The sequence below is a fragment of the Rhynchophorus ferrugineus genome, unplaced genomic scaffold, assembly GCF_030347505.1.
Source record: "Rhynchophorus ferrugineus isolate W39M unplaced genomic scaffold, kcgeb_rfMv2 rfM2, whole genome shotgun sequence".
Classification (NCBI taxonomy): domain Eukaryota; kingdom Metazoa; phylum Arthropoda; class Insecta; order Coleoptera; family Curculionidae; genus Rhynchophorus; species Rhynchophorus ferrugineus.
Window position 1 is genome coordinate 7920816 of NW_027472581.1, and position 24042 is coordinate 7944857.

The 24042-nt window shown below is 32.0% G+C and overlaps 1 protein-coding gene across 2 annotated transcripts in view; it reads right to left on the reverse strand.

Annotated features, from left to right (window-relative positions):
* tn (tripartite motif containing protein thin) overlaps positions 1 to 23309 on the reverse strand; it is a 162095-nt gene extending 138786 nt beyond the window's left edge. Inside the window, exon 1 of one of the 2 annotated variants that reach the window (XM_076396230.1) lies at positions 23053 to 23309. The gene's annotated coding sequence lies outside the window, so the exon portion shown is untranslated. The remainder of the gene's footprint in view (positions 1 to 23052) is intronic. The other variant, XM_076396233.1, reaches the window with a different exon arrangement.
* Between the last annotated feature and the right edge of the window lie 733 nt (positions 23310 to 24042).

Genomic DNA, 24042 nt, shown 5'->3' on the forward strand with positions numbered 1-24042 from the left:
TTGAATCATCCATTGGTCGAAAAACATCCAGAATTAGCCCTGAAGTCAGGGCAAAATGATTTTACAGCACCATAATGCACCTTTTCATAAAGCAAAACCGGTCAAGGAAACTTTAAAAGCTCTTGAATGAGACATATCCCGCCCGGCGTACTCTCCAGAGCTGGAACTGTGCAACTATCAACTTCTCGCATCAATGGGACACATGCTTGCAAAACAGCTCTTCGCCGATTTCGAAGAATGGTATTGCTCAAAGGACAAACGGTTTTTTTTTGGGTGGCATCGTTACATTTACTGGAAAATGGGCAAGATATGTAAAATCAAATGATCAAATGTAGATCAGATGTAGATCAAATGATGGTGAAATGAAAATAATCAAATAAATACATTTTTCCATTTTCTTGAGAGTTATGTAGATTTTTTTTCGAGAAAAAAAACGATAATGATGATAAATTAGTTTTTTTTTTCATGAAATATTTAAAATCTTTTTAAAACATGTTAATCTAGACCTAATTTTGATAACAATGACAATGAAAGAGTTCCGAAATAATCTTTGAACTTGAAGTTTTGTATAATAGAGTTTTTGCTGTCCTCTTAAATAAAGAATGTGACAATAATAAAAGGGAAATGTCTGTCTTCCTAACCGCTAATTTCCTTCCATTTATATTCAAATATATTCACGTCATCTAGCAAAACTTTGAACGACCAAAAAAACCTTTTCATTGGGGCATTTCGCCGAAAAGTTTAAAACACATGCTTTATTCCTATTTTATTTAATTTTCGGGCATTCTCAACAGAAAAAGTATCGTTATGTAAAATATTACACACATCTTTTATTCTTTATGTTTGATATTAAAAAAATGTTTTTAAGTTAGGGTGACGGAAGTTACTGAAGTCTCCGTGGTGAATATTTGCATACTTTTTCGCTTGTATAGACTTTTCGTAACTGATACAAACTTTTTGATATTTTTCTATTGAGTAAGCTGGAAATCCCTACAAGTGTTCGGGATTATTTATGAGGCAAAATACAAATATTTCCGAAAGAATCCGTTTTCTTGAAGAAAAGTTTCCTATTTATTATACCAAAAGCCATATTGTAAATGTTTGTATGTTCACAGTGTATGAAAATTAAGGAATTTTGTTCGAATTTTATACGGCTTATACTATATGAAAGAGCGAAACATTTTATTTTGTTAGTTGTAAAATTAAATTAGATTTTTATGATTAACTAAATTTTCAATGCAGTTAAATGTCAGTTGACATATTAGTTTATTTTTATTTTTTTTGGCGCCATTGGTGATTTTATCATCATTTTACGACTATTCAATTGTGATTTTGCGCTTAAAACAGGACATTTCAAACAAAGGACATGAATAAACACAACTGTTTATGTATATAAGTAAGAAAAATAGGGATCATAGAGTCAGGGCTAAAGAGTTCAAGGATATAAAAACAAACGATAATTATTGGAAGTTAAGGGAAAGATTAATATGAGTTTAATTTTATGATAAGATTTAATCACTCATAAAAATCCCATCAATTGATCACTATTGTCGCCGACTACAGTGTTCTATAATTATTCAACCCGAATTTTATTCTTATAGAGGAAATACGTTGGAAGTCGCTCAAAAGACGGAAGACAGGGGCAGAGATAGAGAAGACTGACTACATAATTCAAAGCTCGGTGCAGCTCTTGAGGATATCGAGTTGCTCTGTTAGAAATAACAGTGTATCAGTCTCAGATGATTGAGTTTCGTTGCATGGGAACGGACCGGGAGAACAGGAGGGAAATTGAAAATGTTAGTTTTGTTTCAAAAAGTTTATTTAATACATCCTCTGAGTCCCAGCCTTTTTGTACTGCAGCTCTGATGAGGGCTCTGATGATGGGATAGACGTCAGTGTGTATGCACATATTCTCGGTATGGACTTAAGAGTGGATGCTTTGCTGTGGAATCTGCTTGTTGATTCCTAAATATCTCAATGAGAAAGGGGATCCATACTAGCGTCAGCAAATAACCAGTCAGAAAGAGTAATCGTAGGAGACTTAGAGGTTTAAAGATTAAGGGACGACCGTACTTCCGTTCAAAGAAGTAATCCAGCGAACCGTAGGAGTTTGAAGGGATGAGCCATTTCCGTATTGTTGGGTAGATACATATTTTATGGCCTGGTGTGGCATGCGGGCCAGCGAGCTTCCATTGGCAGATTTGCCCATTACTGACAAAGGCACAAACAAATTCTGCACTAGATTTTGTGTCATCAATATAAATGTGCTTGTGCTTCGAGTAGAGGAAGATGGTGCTCCATCTTGGACCACAGGGATAGTTAAGAATCTAAAAAATAAGTTGTGAAAGTCCAGAGAGGAATTGTGGGAAATTGAATAGGTGTGGTTACACGGATAGAGAGACAGCGGTCGGGGAAAAGAGGATCAATCCATGAAGAGACTAGGCAGGTGTAGGAAGGCAATATAATCGATCTTACCGCGATATTATGGGAACATATCATGTATTCTTATTTGTATATTTATCAGCGATATGATAAAAATGCGATGTGTAACTGTAAACAACTGTTGATAAACTTAGCCTAACTGTCACATTCTATGGATTTGATATTTCTTTATATAAAACCTCAATTACATTTAATATTATTGAATTATTCAGTTATTGAAGCCCGTCAAATAATTTTACAGACTTGTCTACTTGTTACTTGTCAGTTTTAGTGAGTCCAAATAGGTAACTTTTATATTAACATCAATGGATCAAACAAGTTCGATGATAATATATTAAAGACATTAACGAAAATAAAGACGAAAACTCAGCTAAATCTTTTAGAGAACTAGCAGAGACCTTAGCAGTCGGTGAACCAACTGTCTCCAAGTTGTTTATATGCGACAGAAAAGATCCAAGGGGATGAAAAAAGACACAAGTTAACTGAAAATCGCGGTATCAAAAATTGTCAGTTAAAAAGAATAGATTTAAGTGATGATGAATGACAAACGCAGGAATTCGTGGAATAATCCAAGAAAGTCACGAACATTGACACCGAAGCGGAATATTCATGACCATAAAGCCTTACTGCACATATGGAGAGATCAGAAACTATTATTGCAAATATCTACCTATGGGAATTGAACAAATTGGACAACTAACTGCTTCAAAAACTACAGCAATAACGAATAACAAACGCAAAGACATCCTGTTGTATTATAACACTCGACCACATGTCGTAAAAGTTGCGAAACCCTTGCTACGTACTCATCAGCTAAGGCACCCCTCGATTATCACTTGTTAAGATGGATCGCTGCGAAATTAAAATCGCTCTTTTGGATACGGTTTGTATGGATATGCAAACTTAATTTATGTGAATGTTTTAAACTTAAACTAACTTGCCATTGTGTAATATTTGTGCTAATTTTCGAAATAAACAATAATTTACAAAATAATACATTTATTGATTCAAAATAACTTAAAGAACAACAGCTTTTAAAATAGACTCATGGGTAATGCATACTCTTTTCTTAGAGCCTCTGTCATTGTTTAATAGCCTTTTGGAACACAAATTTTGAATGGAAAGCAATGGCTTTATTATTTTATGCAGAATGTTATCCTTTGATCTAAGCAGAGTCTGTCTTAGAAACATTTTCACCTTGGGAAACAGCTAAAAGTCACACGGTGCTATATCGGGTGAGTACGGTTATTTTTATTGAGGTAAACGTCATGGTGTTCCATATCATAAGAGTAAAATGAAACGAACAACAGGATTTTGGCTTTGCTGATGTTATTTTAGTATTTTTTTGGTCTTAGGAATGGCGGGTTTTGGCGCCACATTGACGACTCTATATATAATGATTACCTTGGTTCTTCTATCTTGTTTGCTTGTTTCTGCTTCATAGTTTCCAACTGCGGTGTACATTTCGAATAATATACTCTACATTTTCAATACATATCGTATTTTCTTGCAATATAAAATTTAATTTCAATTTTTCCATCGAATGATATAATATTTATCCATCTTTCTGATAGCTTATGAATGTTATCTATGTTTGTCACTATCGGGTGAATTTTGTTAGGATTAAATCAATATAAAACAAAAATGTTATGGCTGCACGATATTCAAGTGTCATTTTGACAAAATGATTTAAATATTCCTGTAAATATTTTTACCTTATTTCGCATGTCTTATATAGGGTACGAACAACAAAATATGAACATCCGATATATACACAATATTTATTTATTACTGAGGTGTTGAGTCATCAAAAATAGCTTTAATTATGCACAGAATATAAATTCGTAGAGTGTCTGAAGAGTTTTCAATGGAATTTTGTCCGATTCTTGTACCAAAACATCCGTCAATTGCCTCAATGATGTCGGAGATTGAAATGTACTTCTCATTATATGCTCTAAAGTCCCCAAAAGGTTCAACTATATAGAAATTTGGCGATTGTTTTGGCCAGAGAAGTTGTTTTATGATATGATGATCATCAAGCCAAGACTGAAACTTTTGGGTATGTTTTGGTGTATTGTCATGTTGGAATATGGCAGTGTTTGGCAGCAATAGGCTGGTCGTTGTAACATTCAGGATGTCGAGACATTCATTCGTAGTAATCCGGCCAGTGATGTGAATGAGAGGTCCAAACGAATATCGCGATATTGCCGCCCAAATCATAACAAAACCTCCTATAAACCTGACTGTAGGAAGCAGGCAGCCGCATTGTAGACATTTTTAGGTTGTCTATACACGTGTTGTGTTGCCAATATGCAACAAGATGTACTACATTGTATTGTGTTCATTTTACTTTGTTTATTCCCTCTATATCGTTCGTCAAACTTATTTTACTATTAGAACTTTCCATACGGATAATTATTATCTATTTATAACAACAAATTTTTTTTGGGCCTATTAAATTTAAATATTATTTATTTGTGTTTAATTAGTTTTATATATGCATAATTTACTGTTGCTTTTAATCTGACCAAAAATAGTTTTTGGTCAATATTGTATTATCAATGTTTTTTCCACAATAATTGAAAAATATCGTGTTTAATTTGTTATTTTATAAAAAATTGTATTTAATTTGTTGATGTCGCGTACATTTATTATTACAGTTTATAATTATTATGGACTCTATCAAACGAACTAGCATTTAATTAGCTGGTAGCATAGTAAATTCCGCTGATGGAGTAGTAATTAGTTCGCGTAAAGGAAAATACGATAAATCGGTGGAAGTAATTTTGAATAAATTTGAAGATTTATGACTGCAATTGCAATTAACGAATAAAATGGTTTTGAAGCTGTTACCGTGACTGTAGGAAATCGAATGTCATTAAATTGAAATTATTGTGTGTAAATGTCGATAGTAGTGGTTCATAATTAATTCGTTTTCGTTAACTATTTTGAATTAAGTCAAATAATTAAATCAAATATTTGTGTTAATATGTACATTAATTAAGTTATATATGCCACTATATTGAACTACATCTATCTGGTCGAACGAGTCAATATCTGGTGAATATGACGGTTGGAATAATATTCCTGTTTCTGTAATTTTGTATGGAACTGAGTTTCCCATGCTGATTCCTTGTATTATCTCTGGGATATCTCTTTATATAATATCTACTTGTTTTAATGCTTTTCAAATGTAAATATGCAATTGCAACAGGTCCATGAGCTACAAATATTTCCTTTTATCCAAAAAATAGACATTTGTCTAATTTCTGAGACAAATTTCATTAAGGAAGTTATTTAAAAATTGAACGTTACAAGCTTTATCACATTATCCAACCAAACAATTATAAAGAACAATATGAAATATTATGAATATTACGAAACATAAAAGATACAAGCAATATCCATAAAAATCCGTAAAAAATTTAAGGACAGTTGCCAACATACCCACTAGACACAGAATCTTCTGATTGGCACGTGTTAATATCGATGCCGCACGATTTGGTTAACACATAATTTCGTTGGTTGATATTTGGTTGACATATGACAGTATACCAATACATCGGTAAACTGACGTATTGGTTATAAGATGTGATCAAGTCATTACATTTAACTAATTTATTTTTATTGAAAAATATATCTACCAATATCCAAAATATATCAGTATTCACGATAATTGTGACCTATCATCAGACCACTCTTCCATTATTTTAATGAAAATCGAAATAACAATTAATATATCCCATTTATTGTCCCTAATAAAAATTAGAGAGACTGGACTTGATGAGGAATATAATATTTACTTACATGTTTCTCTAAAATCAACTGAACAACTGGATATGGTCACTTTACAAAAAGTAGCATGGAACAATACTCTAGTACCAAAAAAAAACAAACGTTATAAATCCAAGAACTTTAAAGGAACTTGTCAACGAATATCAGAAATATGTCATTAACAAAAACGCTCCAGAATATGATCTAACGAGTGGCGAAGAACTTAAATAACAAGAAACTATTCAAACTATACCCATCCGAGGCTATACTGCTATTTCAATATGTGTATATGAAGTGGAACATTACGGAAATTATTATGATCTCTAAGCCAGCAATCGCCCAATGATAAAACATCATATTAATTAACAGTACTGCTACCGATCTATTTAAACTTTTTGAGAAATTACTTTTAAAACGTCTTAAACTAATTATTGAATAATTTGTTTCAGACCATTGATCAGATGCAATCCATTATGGATGTAATTGATTTAAATTTTGATAAAAGGAATTCTTTTCAATGTATTTCTATCTAATAATTTTCTATCTAATGTATCTAGACGTTTAAGCTTTTGTTAAGTAAGATGCTGATAAATATGAACTGAACAAATATTGTATCTACTCTATACCACTTATATTCCTAAATGTGAAGGACGAATGGTGTATAGTTGCTCGGACGATAATTCTAATTATAATTCCATAGTAGATTGTTAATATATAAGCATATTTAGAAGCCATTTTGGACATAAATTGTGCAACTATAGGATTACACAAAGATATCCAATATTAACATCGTGGAAACTTACTAAAATAAAAGTATTTGCGGCATTGTTAACGCCCCACGACGTATTAGGAAAGAATATCCACTAAAATCTAAAGGTACTAACGATGAGCTAAGATGAAAGAGGTCAGTTTGCAGCCATAAACGATTTACACACCAAGTGAGATTGTGTGAACATAAAAACGTAGAAATACTACGATTGCTCGACAAGAGCCTGATGATGATATTAAAATGCCATCAGCTACTACATGGTTAAATTATATGTGAAAACTGTGCTAATTTACTTTGTATTTGTAGTATTATATCAGAACTTGACTTGAACTTTTTAATTTTAAGTTCTTCATCTTTGAAGACCGTTTGCTATTGATGTTTCCGTCGATATATTCTCATATTACTTCATATTTATTTTATTTAATTATATTTTTCAACCTATTTTTTATCAGATATTGGTGGAGTACTTCTCTTTGGTTTGAAATATTTTAAACGATCTCAAAAGTTTTAATATTTTTAGACAAGAATAGTAAATAAAGCGAAATTAAACATATGATGTTATATCAGTGGAGATTTCATCCAACGCAAAATATGTCACCGAAATCAGTAAATAACTCCTTTAGTTGCAATAGATCATGCACATGTTAGGATATTATTGGAACAAATCTGATTTACGTTGGTTGCCTATTTACCGTGTCAACGGTCATCCATTAGTTTTATATATAGCTCTGAAAACGGCAGGTAGTTTTTCAGTTTTAAATAGAACTGACTGATTTGGATACATTTTGAATTTAATCTAAATTTAACTGCTACTAAATGAAATTAGAGTGCACATTTTTAATATGAATTATAGAGGACGCGTCAGGTTTTTTTACTGCAGGCTTGATTAGTCAATATCAATTAGTACATAACGAATTTTATAAAAATATAGAAGTATTTTAAAAATATCTTTATCTATTCGTGTTTAGATTTTCAGGTTTTGATGGCTTTCATTTAAAATTTGAAGTTAAGTCCTAATATGAAATGAGAGTAGGCGGTTTTTATTATAACATTAGATTTAGAGATGACCTAAATTCTGTTTGGTTTTATAATTCTATAGGAGCTTTGATATTATTTGGTCGGCTAATATTTTATCTTAATTGATTAAAATTAATAGGTCTATAAATACGTGTTAGAGGATTTGCAACGGATGGTGAGTTGTGAACATTATGTTGAAGTCTCACTGAAGTCAGAGAAAATAATATTTTGAGTGCTCTGAAAATGTCCGAAGAGGCATCAATTTGAGGAAAACAGTTGTTGAAGGTAATCGAATGCTGTATAAGTTTATGATAGCCATGCTCTATCGATTTCCATACGTAAATCTTGCTTTCGATGATTTAAAAGTGGTAATTTTGTCACCAAAGTCAATGGTTTCTGGACTGCCAAAGAAACTGGAGAACGAGAGTATAAAGATATTATTCTATGAAACCATTAATGGGGATCGATATCGACTACAATTGATGCGGTTGAGCCCAGCACTGAGCGAAAACCGACGAAATACAAGCAAAGACACAACAATGTCGCCCTTGAACATGACAACTTTCGACCACAGGCTGTAAAAACATACTTGAAAATATTTATATGGGAAGTGTTAAATCTCCCACCGTATTCTCCACAGCTTTCTGCTTTTGAATACGTTTGTGCCGTAATACGAGTCGTGAACTATCTGAATGACGCTTCACTTCTTATGAGGATATCAAAATGTTGTTCGATTCGTAATGATAATAGATACATTGTTCGTTCGAGATAGAATCTGTTAATTGCCTTAAAGATGGGAAAAAGTAGCTTCTATACATGGAAAATACTATAAATATAATACATTGTACCGATTTTTTACAGTAAGGCTTCAAAAAATCCTTTAAGACTAGTTTATAGGTCTAACTGTTTAGAGGTTTATTTGATGGTCGATCATGCTGTGTTTTTTTGTATCTCTTGTGTTTGTATTTTTTCATTTTTTGTTGTTGTTCTCACCATTGAACACTTGCGACATTAATTGATTTCCTTGTTTGATTCCAAGACATCAGACAGACACAACAGAGATGAAAGTAGATTTGCTATGATAATGCCAGAAGAGTCATATGCATCGGGACCGTACATTTATGGTCATATAGTTTTGCTGTGCATATAGTGGGAGCAGTAAGACGTAACATATTAGGGTTATATAACATTATATAATTATTATGAGCAGGTGAAACTGAAAGACTATTAATATAGATATCCATTGCACTACATGTAGCATCTTCTAATTACCACTTGTTAAGATCGATTCAATAGAGTTTCGAAATGCTGAAGATATGCGAACATTGATGTGTGATGGGATTGCTGTTAAATCAATCTAAGCACGGTATTGCCAAGATATCATAAAAATGGGAAGCAGTTGTAGAAAATGATGGAAATATTTAATCAATAATAAATAAATAAATAATAAATAAGTTTAATTAATTTGTTTTCAATAAATATATTTTCAGTGTTAAAATGGTCAGAATATATGCAACTGTCTACTATATGCATTATTATTTTTGTAGCATTGTAATTTGTAGGTACCCTGTAGAACAAGTTCATAAATTTTCTTATGTTTCTCTCAGGACTATGTGTGATTCAATCAGATATAACATCAATTAGATTCAATTAAATCAATTCTAAACATATCTAATATTATCTATAATATAAAATAGATACAAATGTCTGAATTAAGTAGATGCAAATAGTGAATAAGATCTACGGTTTGGAACTTTCTTTTTAATAACTTCTGTGAAGGTAGTCGGAAATGTTGTAATCTGGCTTATTCACTGTTAGATTTGGGGCCAGTATTTTTGAGGAAGAGCATTGGCTTGACTATTTCAAAATTATTTTTTATCTGATAGTGCAATATATTTAGAATACGCCAAATTTGATTACAGTCATTATAAATATCTGGGTAAGAAAACTTGGAGATATTTCCTAAAATAGATTATTTGAGATAAAAATAAAAGTTCATTTGATTTTTGCTTGCACATTATTATTGAAATAACATTCATATACTTCTAAAATCATCTATTAAAATTACTTAATTTTTAAAAATTTCTCAGTGCTAAGTGATTTGGACATGCAGAAGTGTCTTTTGAAGGATTTCTAAAAATATTATTAGGAACTTTTGCATTTTTATTTATTAACTATATAAAAAAATAAAGTACCTTTAACATTCGAAACCAATGTAATTATTTCTCTCTATCGGTATTTAAAGTCGTTATTCTTCGTACCAGTGATTATTTGAACTGGATCTACTAATTTATTTAGATTTTTTACCTCAGGGTTGAACATTAGGTTTAACCAACTTACACACTATACCAGGCGATTCAAAACACCCGTGCATTAAGTGAAAATTCATTAGTTTGGTTGTTTGATTCGAAGACATCTCTCGCCGAAACTCATTAAATATCTTTTTTGTATTTTCTTGTATATTTTATAACGCATTGTGACTAGAGATGAAAAGTGGTTTTGCTACGATAATGCCAAACATAAAAAGTGGTGGGTTCATCCAGAAGAGTAACCTACGTCGACATCGTAGCAATATATTTATGGTCATCTAGTTTTGTGAGTGAAGTGAAAATTAAACATTCCTTTATTGCCACCTGTGGCAAGTGTCCCATTGACTTGACCACTGTGTTACAAAGCCAACTAGTATTATTATATTTCCATTACTTTAGTTTATAATTCATTCAGGTATATTTTACTTAAAATTTATATTTCAAATTATAGATTAAACTTATCTATAATGTCAATGAAGAGAAATAGCGATGCTTAACGCAGAAATAACGTAATAAATTTGGAAGATCGTTCCTGAGTATTAATTTAACCGAATTTTATAATGATTCATAGCCTCAATTAGTATATCAGTATATAGATTTAAACTAAATTTAAATTGCATTTCATTTACCCCAATTTACATTTATTTTATCCGATACGCATATCGCCAACGAAATTACCGCCATCCATAATATTTTTTCATGCATGAGGAAATTAAATAATATGTTACCCGTTAGAGGTGGGTTTATCCTGATTCGAATAATGTCCACGAGATTTTTTTTTCGATTTCATCACTTAAAGTTATTTCCTCGTTGACTTGTTGAAGTGATTTAATTATTTTTTTCTATATTTTGTTGCTTTTAATTGCATTCTCATACTGATACTGTTAAAAGCTTGATGCTAAGATATTAACTAGAAAATAAGTTCATTAAATCATTGATGTGAGACTGGATAATAATTTTGTTAAGAAAACATCGGGATCTCTATTAATATTTACTTGTTGGTTTTCAAACTCGTTGGTTGTAATTCTTCACGGAGTAAATTCTCAGAGAATCTGAATAGTTTACAGCGGAATGTTGTTCCATCATCTTACCAAAATATCTGCTAATTGCTTCGGTATTGTTGGAGGTGGAAATCAATTCCGCACTCAGTGCTGTAACACTGTCCATAACGGTTCAAATATGTTAAAATCTGTTGATTGTGCTATCCTGGGAGGAGGTTTGATAATATTCTCAAGCTTTTTGAACCAAGAACAATCATTCTTGGTTATGCATATGGACCCATTGTCCTCATGGGATATAAGTTCATTAAATCGTTGATATAAGTTCTGTATTTAACTCTAGACAATAATTTTCTTAACAATATAATGGGATCTCTATTAACAAGTATTCGTTGATTTTCAAACTCATTAGTTGGTGCATAAGAAGTAATCCGGATTTAAAACATAAAATTTGGAAGTGCCGGCTTGGTGGCGAAGTAGTAAAGGCGACAGGGTAGTCCTCCATTAAATTTTTGATGCTGTATTTCTTTCTCTATGTATATTTATATAATAATCTAATAATATATTGAACAAAATATTGGGACCTCTGGTAATACATATGTCGATGCAAATGGCTTGAGAGTTAATGAAGAAAACATTTTTTTTAATGCTTCTACATGTATCATGGATATTTATAATATTTCAGGTATGGATCAAGATCGATGCAAAGGATCTTAAAAGTGGGAGATTAATTTTGTCCGAGGGCAGAACTGCTGGTCGATCGCCAACTGTGGCGAGACTTGGTAAAGAACAATTGAAGTTTTGCCTTACCATCAGCAATATATTGGTTGAAAAGTAGATACTCTCTCCGAGTATCAGTTATGGATTGAACTTCTCACTTAGAAGCAGCCGAATTAGCTTCAGGTGATTTTTTTGAAGTTTTTGTGTTTCCCAGCATTTTGGCAAAAGCTGTTTTAACGTATTTTCTTGAGGATTTATTGATTGCTCTAATTGCGTACGTCAAATCAGTCCCTATCTCAAAGTATTAGCTCAAGATCAGCTAATATTGGTTAATAGCCGTATAGATGGTGCTCGAAAATGATAGTGAAGAAATAATTTTAAAAAATAACTAGAAATTGATTTTCAAAAAGAAACGTGTGGTTCAAAATGTGTATTTTTAAAACAAGAAAATGTATGATATTGGAAGGAAATGATATTGAGATAGCTAACAACTATAATACCTTTCTTTAGTTTCTTCCTTCCTTTTACATAACAATTATTCTCGTGAGATAAACCAAGTAACACTTGCCATACAGCTCTGGCGTGCGTTAGTAATTTATTTTGATTCAGACATTTAAATGTATTTCACCATTATAAATAACTTTTCTTTAATTAATATATTATTACTAGGTGTCGTCGACTAAGCTAAAGGTTCGTTTTTGTTTTCACCAACTAAACAAAGCAGTATCAACAGCAAATACAGCCAGGTAATAATTTCCTTTTGTTGAAATTTGGATCCAATTTACTTTCCTATGGTACAACTGCTCTAGCTTCTTTATTGTAGAATAGGATTCCTCTTTCTCCTTCCTTCTTTGATTTTAAGTATTCTGGCTAAGATGTGTTTGTCTAGGGGTTCAGCATACTACTTTGGTAATGTTTTCTGAAGTAGTATGCCAAACTTTTCATCCGTCTAAGAATATAGCCTGGTAGACTTCTTTATCTTTGTAGCCTCTTTCAAAAAGCTTTGTTATTCTACACACATTGTTTTCTGACCAGTTGTTGAATGTTACAATTTATTGTAAAGGTTTTGGTTGAAGATTTTAAATTATTTTAGCAACTAATTAATAGATCTGTAGGATTTTAGTTCACTAGGGCTATTTCTTGGTTTTGGAATGATAATAAATTCAATTTATCATGTGGCCAAAATGCTACATGGTTCAAGTTAATAAATTTTATTATTCCGTTTCTTGGTCAAAATTTACTATTTGGCTATTAAATGATCTGGTACTTTCCTTCGCTTTGTGTCCGTTTTCATAACATTGGTGACTCCTAAGGCTTAATGGTCAGCGAATGCTTCTCCTCTTATCTATTATAACTTGCACATAGTTACTTTTCTGTTTCATTGGACTGTTTTCAGTCGCTATTTTCCACCCGACTGATTTTGTTACTATTTACTACCGACTGTTTTAGTCGTGTACTTTTAGTTACTATTTTTGGTTCTACTAGTTTCATTCGACTTATTTTTTACGTTCTGGCTCTGTCATCCTAGCCGCGACCTTGAGAAAAATATACCGAACGTAGCCTTATATAGATTTATATGTAATATATATAGTTTTATGATTTTTGTGGTAGTTTGCTTGTAAATAACAATATATTGTATATTAATATAGCAGCATATTGGAACGATATATTTCAAGATTGTTAATGTAATAGGGTAAAAATATTAAAATTGTGAATGATAAATAGTAAACAAGTTTTGACTTTATGGCAATAATAAGTAATATTTTGACTATTCACTGGATTTTTCTTTATTGTCATGAACATAAAATATGTCTTTATTTAGTATTTATCATTATTATACATCTTTAATATTTAGGTTTTGTTTAAGTTCTATTGTATTGTCTATATTTATTATTATAATATTTTATTTCAAAATAGCAATCAACATGTTAAAACACGATAAAACATTTTTGGGGTATTACTCTATTCCACAGAAAGATTCCCTTCCTTTTTACAGATCCATGGAACATTTAAATATAAAAGTAATTCTTCTTTGTTTAAAATGAAAGTATTAATTGCATGTTAATAGTATTTAGCAATTACTTTTGTCCATTTCTTTTTTAAACTTAGTACGTGAAGACGTATGTACATCTTCATCTCGTTTATACAACCGTTGGAAAATATAAACATATATAAACTGCTCCAAGCAATTATTTCCGTCCTTTACTCTCGCACAATTTATACAGGAAAGGGATCGTACATCTTCGTCTGACATCACGAATTGAAAAGAAAAAACAATCGAACCTGGCATTTTAGTGAAAATAGTAATTATTACTTTCAGTCGCTATTTTTTCCATAGTTTCCAACGTTACCATTTAAAAAAGTTTATATACACATTGAACCTGGAGTACCGAAAATAGTTGAGATTAACAGTAACTTGGGTCACTTAAATTAAGCCTAACGTTGCAAAGTCCACCTAGACTTCATCAGGGTCTCATAAACCATGTTTTTGTACGTTTTTATTAGTTTTGTTAACGTATTTACCCCAAATAGGATGGAGAGTATTTGTCTAGCAGGACGTACAAATAGAGCTCAAAATAAAAGCCGTCCATAAAATTAGATAGCTGTTAGTTTATGGCTTTTTCTATTGTCTTTTGCTTGAGAGACATCATAAAATGTTTCGCCGATCGAAATGCCTGCTAGAGTTTATCGACCATCCTCTGTATCGCCTCTTTTTAATTGACATTAAATCAATGAGACGTGTAATAAAAGTCAGGCCGAATTTCGTCACGTTTTTTATTGATTATTATCTTTAATATCCCGATATATTTTTATGGAGCGTTAATATGTACAATAGTAATTAAAAGTTATTGATTAAACATTTTATATATTACACGCATATTTGTTGTATTATACGACTTATTTTGCACCAGGTACGGACCACAATCTTATGTGAGAACTCTTCATCTAATTTTGATGGTAGTATGAGAGGCATATCTAAAATGTAGAGCATGGTATGACCAGTTTTTACTGAGAGTGTCACTTTATATCGTCGTTTAACCAGTTGTCTTTTTTTCTGTTAAATAAAATAGATTTTTAAAGTAAATTAATAGTTTTGTTTTATAAGCCTTTTCACATTTTATAACTGGCGCAGTAGGTAGGATTTATGGGAGATCCTATCCTAAGACTGTCCTATTTTGAATTCATTTAATTAACTACAATCAAATTAATTATCAAGAAAAGAAGACTGGTCAACGTTGGATAGGAAATCATTCCGAAGATAATAGAAGTATTCCTTGGTGTATTTCGGGTTCGCAGAAAAGTATCGTTGCTGAAGCTGTAAGGTTTCAAGATGTGAATTGAAAGTATGGACGGACACTATTTCAAGTAAGAAACAATCAGGCTCTGAAAAAAAACTTTGGTTCGTGGATTTTCGGCACATGCATCACAATTCAAGATATAAAGCCACTAAGGGCGGAATGAAGTTTCTGTGAATTAACCTAGTCTATTGGAGTTTGGATAGAAACTTGCAGTTCAGAGAGAACGATCACCAAAAGCGTATTGTAGTAGGTCAGCCACAGAGGGATACCATGGAAATTAGGATAAAAACAGTATAATTTCGATTTCGTAAGATCTTCGAAGGCAAACTGGCGGACGAAAGTACAGGCGATACTCAAACATAATTTTATTAGAACTATAAGCTGCTCAGACGGAACAACTACCACTTCTATTACGACTAGTACTGCACTGTGATCTGAGGGTTTTCCATTTATCTTTAATGGTGTTACGGATGAGACGTTGGGATGATCTCTACCTATTCGTACAAGGAGTATCGCTTTATTAATTAATAGTTTTCCTTCATCATCCTTCATGGCAACGCCAGGTCACACACCGTAATTTTGAGAAGACTTGAGTAGCCTTCTTATAGCCTTGACTTATCACCTTGTAATTATTTTTTGTTTGCGTCCTTGAAAATATCACTTGGAAGCAAAATATTTGAAAGCAACAATGAAGTATAGGAGCATGTGCGGAATTGGCTGACAAGTAGTCCTCAAACTATATATGAAGAATGAATATTCAAGCTTCCAAATCGTTGGCAAAAGTATGTGGAGTATGGAGGTGACTAAATTGAAAAACGTTAAATATTTAGTGCCCCCCCCCCCCCAAAAAAAAAACCACTAACAGAGAGTAGCAGAAGCAAAGTCATTTTGTTGCATGGCAACATTCCCATTATACCCATAGTACATTTCACATTTTCTGATACCTCTTGTTTATATTAATGCAATGTTAAAAGGATTTTGAAATTCTGAAGACGTACCCAAACCGACTCTGTTCATTCTACAGGATATTGCCGTTTTGCCATAAAATTTGAAATATGATGGAAATTTTTTGATTAGGATATATTGTACCTATTTTTCTCAATCAATTTTTAAAGTGAAGTATGAAGTGATATAGTAATATATCTCATTTCAAGTAAATCTATTTTGACAAAATAAATGAGTTTGGTGAAAATAATCATTTCAGTAATCTTTTGTTTATTCTATTTCTATCACTTATTTCGTGATAGAAGTCTATTTATTTTGGACCATATTTAATACATCTAATAGTACTATATTGATAAATATAACGTAATATTTATTTTTGTGTATATTTATTTTAACCAGCATTTATTTTAATTACTGCAGTAACCTTGAATAAGTCAACACATTTGACCACCTTGATCTCGATTAGAAAACGAGAAAAATGTACGAGAATTATGTTATAAATAGATATCAATGACAAATAAATTGTCTCCCATCTCGATGTGATTTTTTGAAATAAAAATTATTTGGATCACTTATTCTCATTTTATATTATAGTACTAGGAGTTGTATTATGCCATATTTCTATTACAATTTCAATGATGAATAATTTGGAAAGATCGTTCTGCTATATTCTAATGTACTTACTATTTCTTAAACATAAATTATTTCTGCGGTAAATAATACTTTTAGGGAAAATTTTTTTTTCCATTTTAGGTTCTAAATTCGCACCAAAACCATCACTAGTATTATATGACGCCAATAAACAGTTAGTAAGCAATGAAGTTGATAAATAATAATTTTTGATAAATAATTTATCATTTTTATAAATTTGTTAATCTGATTTCATTAGATAACAGATAAATTGAAAAGTCCGCGACCTACCATAGTAAAACACATTTTTTTTTGGCAAAACTGTTTTTTTTTTATTCAATAAAATACCTTTCAAATGTGATACACTGATTATAGCGACCCTCTAACTTTTCGATATCATTTTTGTAGTACGATTTGTCCCTTGCTTCAAAACAGTCCTTAGTTTTGGCGATCATCTCTTCATTCGACAAAAATTTCTTCCAGATATGGAGAATACGATAGATGAGGAAGCAATTCGAAGCCCAATTCATGGATTTTCGACACGGTGCATTGTCTTGGTGAAACAGCACTTTCTTTTTCTTTAAATATGGCCATTTTTCGGCGATTTCCTCCATTAAACGGTCCAATAACGCTATCTAATAGTCGCAGTTTATGGTTCTTCCTTTTTCAAGGCAGTCAATGAAAATTATTCCATGCGCATCCCAAAATACAGACGCCATAACCTTGCCAACCATGATGGAGCCGTGTTTCATCCGTTGTCACATATCGACGTAAAAACTCGAGTTTATTATGCTTTCAAACACTGCTCCGAATCATCAACTCGTCGTTCTTTTTGGTCAAAAGTGAGCTCGCGCGGCACACACTTTGCACAGAGCTTTCTCAACCAAATATTCGGGAATAATATGATGTACACGTTCAGTTGATAGTTGTACACGTTCTAGAGTATCTGCTATTTCTTTCAATTTCAATTTGCGGTCATTCAAAATCATTTTGTGGATTTTTTAAATGTCTTCATCGGTAACAAACTCTTTTGGGCGTCCACTGCGTTCACCGTCTTCGGTGCTCATTTCATCACGTCTATAAACTTAGCATACCAACCCTTGATGGTTGATTTTCCAGGGGCGATGTCCGGAAATAAGGCATCAAGTTTTGCTGTATTGTCCCTTCAAAAGGCAATATTTTATCAACACTTGAAATTCATTTTATCCATTTTTTTCAAAATAAGAAAAGTTTCTTCACTCAAAATGGTATAATTCACAAACTAATGATCCGACAGCTGTCAAATTTACACACGCATCTATTGAGGGTTAGGGCTAACTAAAAAACGTATGGATTTTTTTAGTAGCGCTTTTTATTTGTCAGGCCGGGGACTTTTCAATTGATTTGTTATATGGCCTCAATAAACAGTTAGTAAATAATCAGGTTGAACGTGAAAATTACTCATAAATAATTTATCATATTTATAAATCTGTTAATTAAATTTCATAATGAATATAACAAATTACTCTTTTATCTAAGATTAGTAATTGCTATAAATTGCAGTGGAGAAATGGACCAAATAATTCATAGTCGGAATAGTTGACTGACCATGACAGGTCGAATGTGAATTTCTGCTGCAGCAATATTCACCAGACTTAGCGTCCCCTGATTAGGATGCTTATTCAGATTCGTGCAGTATAGTTTGGCTGGGACACAGTTTCCAAGTACTGAAGTATGAAAATAGACGGACGATTGGATCCTTAACTAATCATCATCGTTTTGTGGACATGGTATAGCCATGTTGTCAGGAAGATGGAAAAATTATGGAAAAATGTTGGAAAATATTAATTCAATAAATTAGTTGTGAACTAGTGAAATAACGATCAGCAAAGACCTACCTGTTTATAGTATCGAAATATATAACATTAAGAATGTTACGAAACGTTAATCAAGAAAAACATCAGAAATGTAATTGTATCATTTAGATGTTGACTTAAAGTACTTTTCATATAACCGGAGTACCTTTCTTGAGAACTAATTAAAAAATAATTTGAATGTTTTCCTATAGAATATACCTACAAGAAAATTAAATTCACATTTCTTGCCGCGCGCTCTCTCACCGATGGAAGCGGATTTTCGGCCGAAAATAATCCTAAGAGGAAAAATTTAATTAAAAATATACATCCCCCCAGAAAGATGGACTAATATAAAAACATTAAGCGTTGTCGTTTTTACATTTTAATTATGTAGTTGGCATATCGATTCCCGAAATAATTAGAAATTTTAATTCGAATATGGGGCGGTGCTACTGACACCATTTCTTGGTACATTTTTTGCTCATTTTGCATTTTTTATTTTGATAAAATAAATGGGCTGGGGAAAAAGTAATTTCGAATTTTTTTGTGGTCTTCATACCGAATTTGTTCATATAAATTTCAAACACTAGTCATTGATAACAGGTCAATTGAAAGGTCTCCGGCCTGACACATAGATGGCGCTGTTAGAATTAAATCCATATGTTTTTTAGTTTAGCCCTAACTGTTAAAAGATGAGTATATAAATTTGATAGTTATCGGATCATTAGTTTGTGAATTACAGCATTTTGCGTGAAGCAACATTTGTTATTGTGAAAAAAATGGATAAAAAGGAATAACAATAAAGGAATACAAATAAAACTAAAAGTTGGCTTGATGCCGAGTTTCTGGACACTGCCACAGGAAAATCATCCATCAGGGATTGGTATGCTAAGTTTAGATGTGGTGGAATGTGCACCGAAGATGGCGAAAGCAGTGGACGCCCAAAAGAGGTTTTTACCGACGAAAACATTTAAAAAATCCACAAAACGATTTTGAATGACCGTAAATTGAAACTGAATGAAATATCAGACACTCTAAAGATATCAACCGAACGTGTACATCATATCATTCACGAAAATTGGAGTGTGAGAAAGCTCTGTGCCAAGTGTGCTCACTTTTGACCAAAAGCAACGACGGGTTGATGATTCAGAACAGGGTTTGAAAATGATCAAGCGTAATAAACCCGAGTTTTTGCATTGATATGTGACAATGGATGAAACATGGCATCACCATTTCGTTTCTAAGTCCAATCTACAATCATCCGAGTGGACTGCACATGATGAACCCGCTCCAAAGCAAGAGAAAACGCAACAGTCCGCTGGCAAAGTTATGACGTCTGTCTCTAGTGATGCGCATGGAACAATGTTCATTGACTACCTTGAAAAAGGAACGACCATCAACAGCGACTATTACATAACATTATAGGACCGTTTGAACAATTAAATCCCCTAAAAACGGCTACATTCGAAGAAAAAGAATGTGTGCTGCTTCACCAAGACAATTCACCGTGTCACAAGTCAGTGTAGTCAGTGAATTGGGCTTAAAATTGCTTCCTTATCCACCGTATTCTCCAGATCGGGCGCCCAACGACTATTTCCTGTTCTCATATCTCAAAAGTATGCTCGCTGGGAATACATTTTCGTAGAGTGACGAGGTGATCGTCGAAACTGAGGCCTATTTTGAAGCAAAGGACAAATCGTACTACAAAAATGGTACCGAAAAGTTGAAGGATCGCTATAGTCAGTGTATCAACCTTGGAGAGAATTATGTTGACTAAAAAGCCAACAGAGAACAGAGGAAGACTCTTTTGCAATGCCGCTAAGTTCTGTCCTTGGCATTGATATGGGAGTTACAACCATTTGTGAAGCTATTCTGGACTTCTAGAACTATCTCGTTTCATTTCAGCTATGATCCTGTTATTGTTGCTATTTTTCTGCTGTATTTGTGGACGTAGCACTAGATTTTGATAGGGATTGGCATAAAAGATTCATGTATATACTCAATAAATTGTTACTGAAGCGAGATCGCCTAGCTTGTGTTGCTTTTTTTCCTTTTCACTAGTAAAAAATCAAAATATAGAGGATATCCATTTTTAAAACGTTAGTACATTAGAACAACAAAACGAATTACGCTACTCTTGTATTTAGAATACTCTGAGGACTATTGCCTTCAAATATACTATAGTGTGGCTTCATTGAATAAATATTACTAACGGTATGTGACTTTAAAGTCATGTATTAGGAGAAGCCAAATTTATTTTTCCCAGTCTATTGTCGCAATTTCTTGGCCATTTCTACATTTTATTAAACTCACAACTTATACATGATATTGGAGATTTATTTTGTAATACATTTTGAAATAAAAATCTTACAATCTCATTAAAAAATTTATAAAATATTCTTACGACAGTTTTTAACCCCATTTTAAAGAAATTATAGATAGTAATGCCTCCAATATTTAAATCATATCATACTGCCAATTTTTTGAAGTGTCACTCTACATTCGACAAATCTATTTATATGCATATACATTTGATCAAAGAGCTCAAAAGCTATAAAATTCATAATTTCAAATATTTTATTGGTTTGACAAATAGAACACTCTGTATTTTCGGAATTTATAGACAGTCTTGTGGCATGTTTTCTATCATAATTTATCAATGCTTACTAAATAATACTGTCAGAACAAGATAAATAAATTATGTGTTTATATATTTTTTTGTAAATATATAAATTATAATGGAAGTAAATTCTGAACAAGAGGAATAAGTATGTTGATTTACTAGTATTTAACTTTTGCGTAAAAAATTATATTTTAAAAAGTATATTGACGCAACACATTCGTCTCAAAATAAATAATATTTAAGTGCAATATGCTAACGGAGTAAAATATTTAGGGATAACATTGGGAACCTAGTAAGTCTAGAAGACTCACATAAAGAGGCAGAAAGAAGTAGTGTATTTTAAATTTGAAATAATTATGAATATTTGGAAGATATCTACCCTATCATCATTTAATAAAGTGTTGCTGTATAACCAAATCCTTAAGCCCATAGGACATGTGGTATCCGGTAAATAAAATTAACAATAAGACCAAACAATGGAGAATCTGTTTGAATGAGAGTAAATATATATACATCAATTTTTCAATCAATACATACTTGTTGAATAAATAATATCCAAGTGCTATATGATAAAAAGCAAAATATTTAGACAGAATGACAATGGACATGAAACTAGTGGCTAGAGTTGGTGTAGTATGGTGTTAGTGCGGAATCAGTATTGTGTACATGTTAAAGTTAGTGTAAACACGTATATATTAAGATATTTTAATGCATAAATGTGTTTTTTTATCTGTTGCCACTTAGAATTGCTTAATTGATGCTAATAACTATTAACAGTTAATTATCACTGAGACACTATGTAATAAAAAATAATATCAATACTTACTTCATCAATTTCTGTTATATGGGTGGCAATTTGTACAGTGCATTGGTATATACTAATATAATTTTTATTTAATTAATATTTGCTTAAAATGATAAATATTTTCAATAACAAGGTGTACATTAGATTTAAGATATATAATTAGGCAACCATTATAATAAAATATATAAATAAATAACATGTATATAAAGCTACTTTTTATCACAAATTTGTATAATGTTTAATATGTTTATTTTATACAGCTTAAAATAAATTTTGCTCTGTTTCATGTATATATATATATATATATATATATATATATATATATTCTTATATATCTATTTTAAGATTATATTTAATACAGCATAACAATTTAATTAATTATATTTAGCAAATAATGAAGTAATTTCGGAATTTAAATTTAGAAAATTCCAACAATTTGATATACTTGTTGTTGATATATTTATTTTTACAATTATATAGTGCTTCATACTAATACATTTTTTGTCAAATTTTGAATATTTAATGGTCAATGTAATTAATGCTAAATATATCTATAGTTATCTTCCTGCATCAATTAAATATTTATTGAAATATTCTGATCATATAATTGATATGTTGTAATACCTGTTGGAATGTAGAATTTGGACTTTCTATATAGGTTTGACATTTATATTGCTGGTTAAAATAAAATTAAAGGATATGTAAAATTTAGGTTGTTAGTATGCTTATATATATAGTTTTTTTAGAATTAGAAACAACGTAAATTTCTGCCATTCTCGTTCTTTACGTTGCACAGCACAAAATAGCGGAATACTGGCAGTAATTTAATAAACATCAAAGGCTGGGTTAAGATCATGTTTGGTGTGGACACTCGTTTGTAACTCACACTGTATCGCTCCACTGAATATCCGGATTCCCGTTTTCAGCTATTGTGATCGTGTGATTTCAACACTGGGGGGCCGTGACGACGGCTGGCCCGCACTATCTGGACTGCGGCCGTCCCCTGCGAGACAAACTCGTGGTGTTTTGGCAACCGACGGCCTCTCTAAATAGGTCCGAGATGACTGTTTGAGAAAAAATACGTCTCTCTTTCGGCTTTCGGTCACGATATTCCGTTCGGATAGCGTTCTCCGTTGGGAAACTGACTATTTTTACATTTCAACGCCCCGATATCATCCGACGATTTTCAGTCAATTAACTCAAGTTTGTTTGTGATACTTTCAAAAATGTATTTGTCGGTTTTTAATTAGCTGAGAGATTGCTCTTTCATTAGTTTTAATTAGCAAATAAAAATTAAATAAACATTAATCATATATTTTTGTCTATAATTTATTTGCATAAATATTATCAGGTTAGTTCCACAACTCTGGTGCTTTTCAGTTTGTCAAGTTTGCTGAGGAGAGAGCGATACTCACCGCTGAGCTATACGCCTTACACAAGCCTCTAAAATATGTGTCTACTCAACGATATAGAAAAGGGTTCATCCTTTCAGACTCTTAGAGCTTGTTGGATTGCTTTATGGTGTTTGCTTTCTTCCTGACTGGTGTTAGTGCGGCTCCGGTTCGAAAACTCTTCGTTTCTCTCAATCGAAAACATATGTATCCACGCTGAAATCTATCCCATCATTACAACACTCACAAGAATATAGTATAAAAAAGGTGGCTCTTGGAGGATGGATCAAATATGTTCTTTGAAATCAAAAGTGACTTTGCAAATAAATTTTTCGCCATTTAAATTTCCAAAGCTCCAAATCTGTCTATTATGCCACTTGACAGATACCTGATTCCTTAAGTAGAATTAGCTAAATTCAATGGCCTATATCCCGGTAGGTTAAATTAGTAACATAATGTTAAACAGAAAGCAGAACAGATTAGAC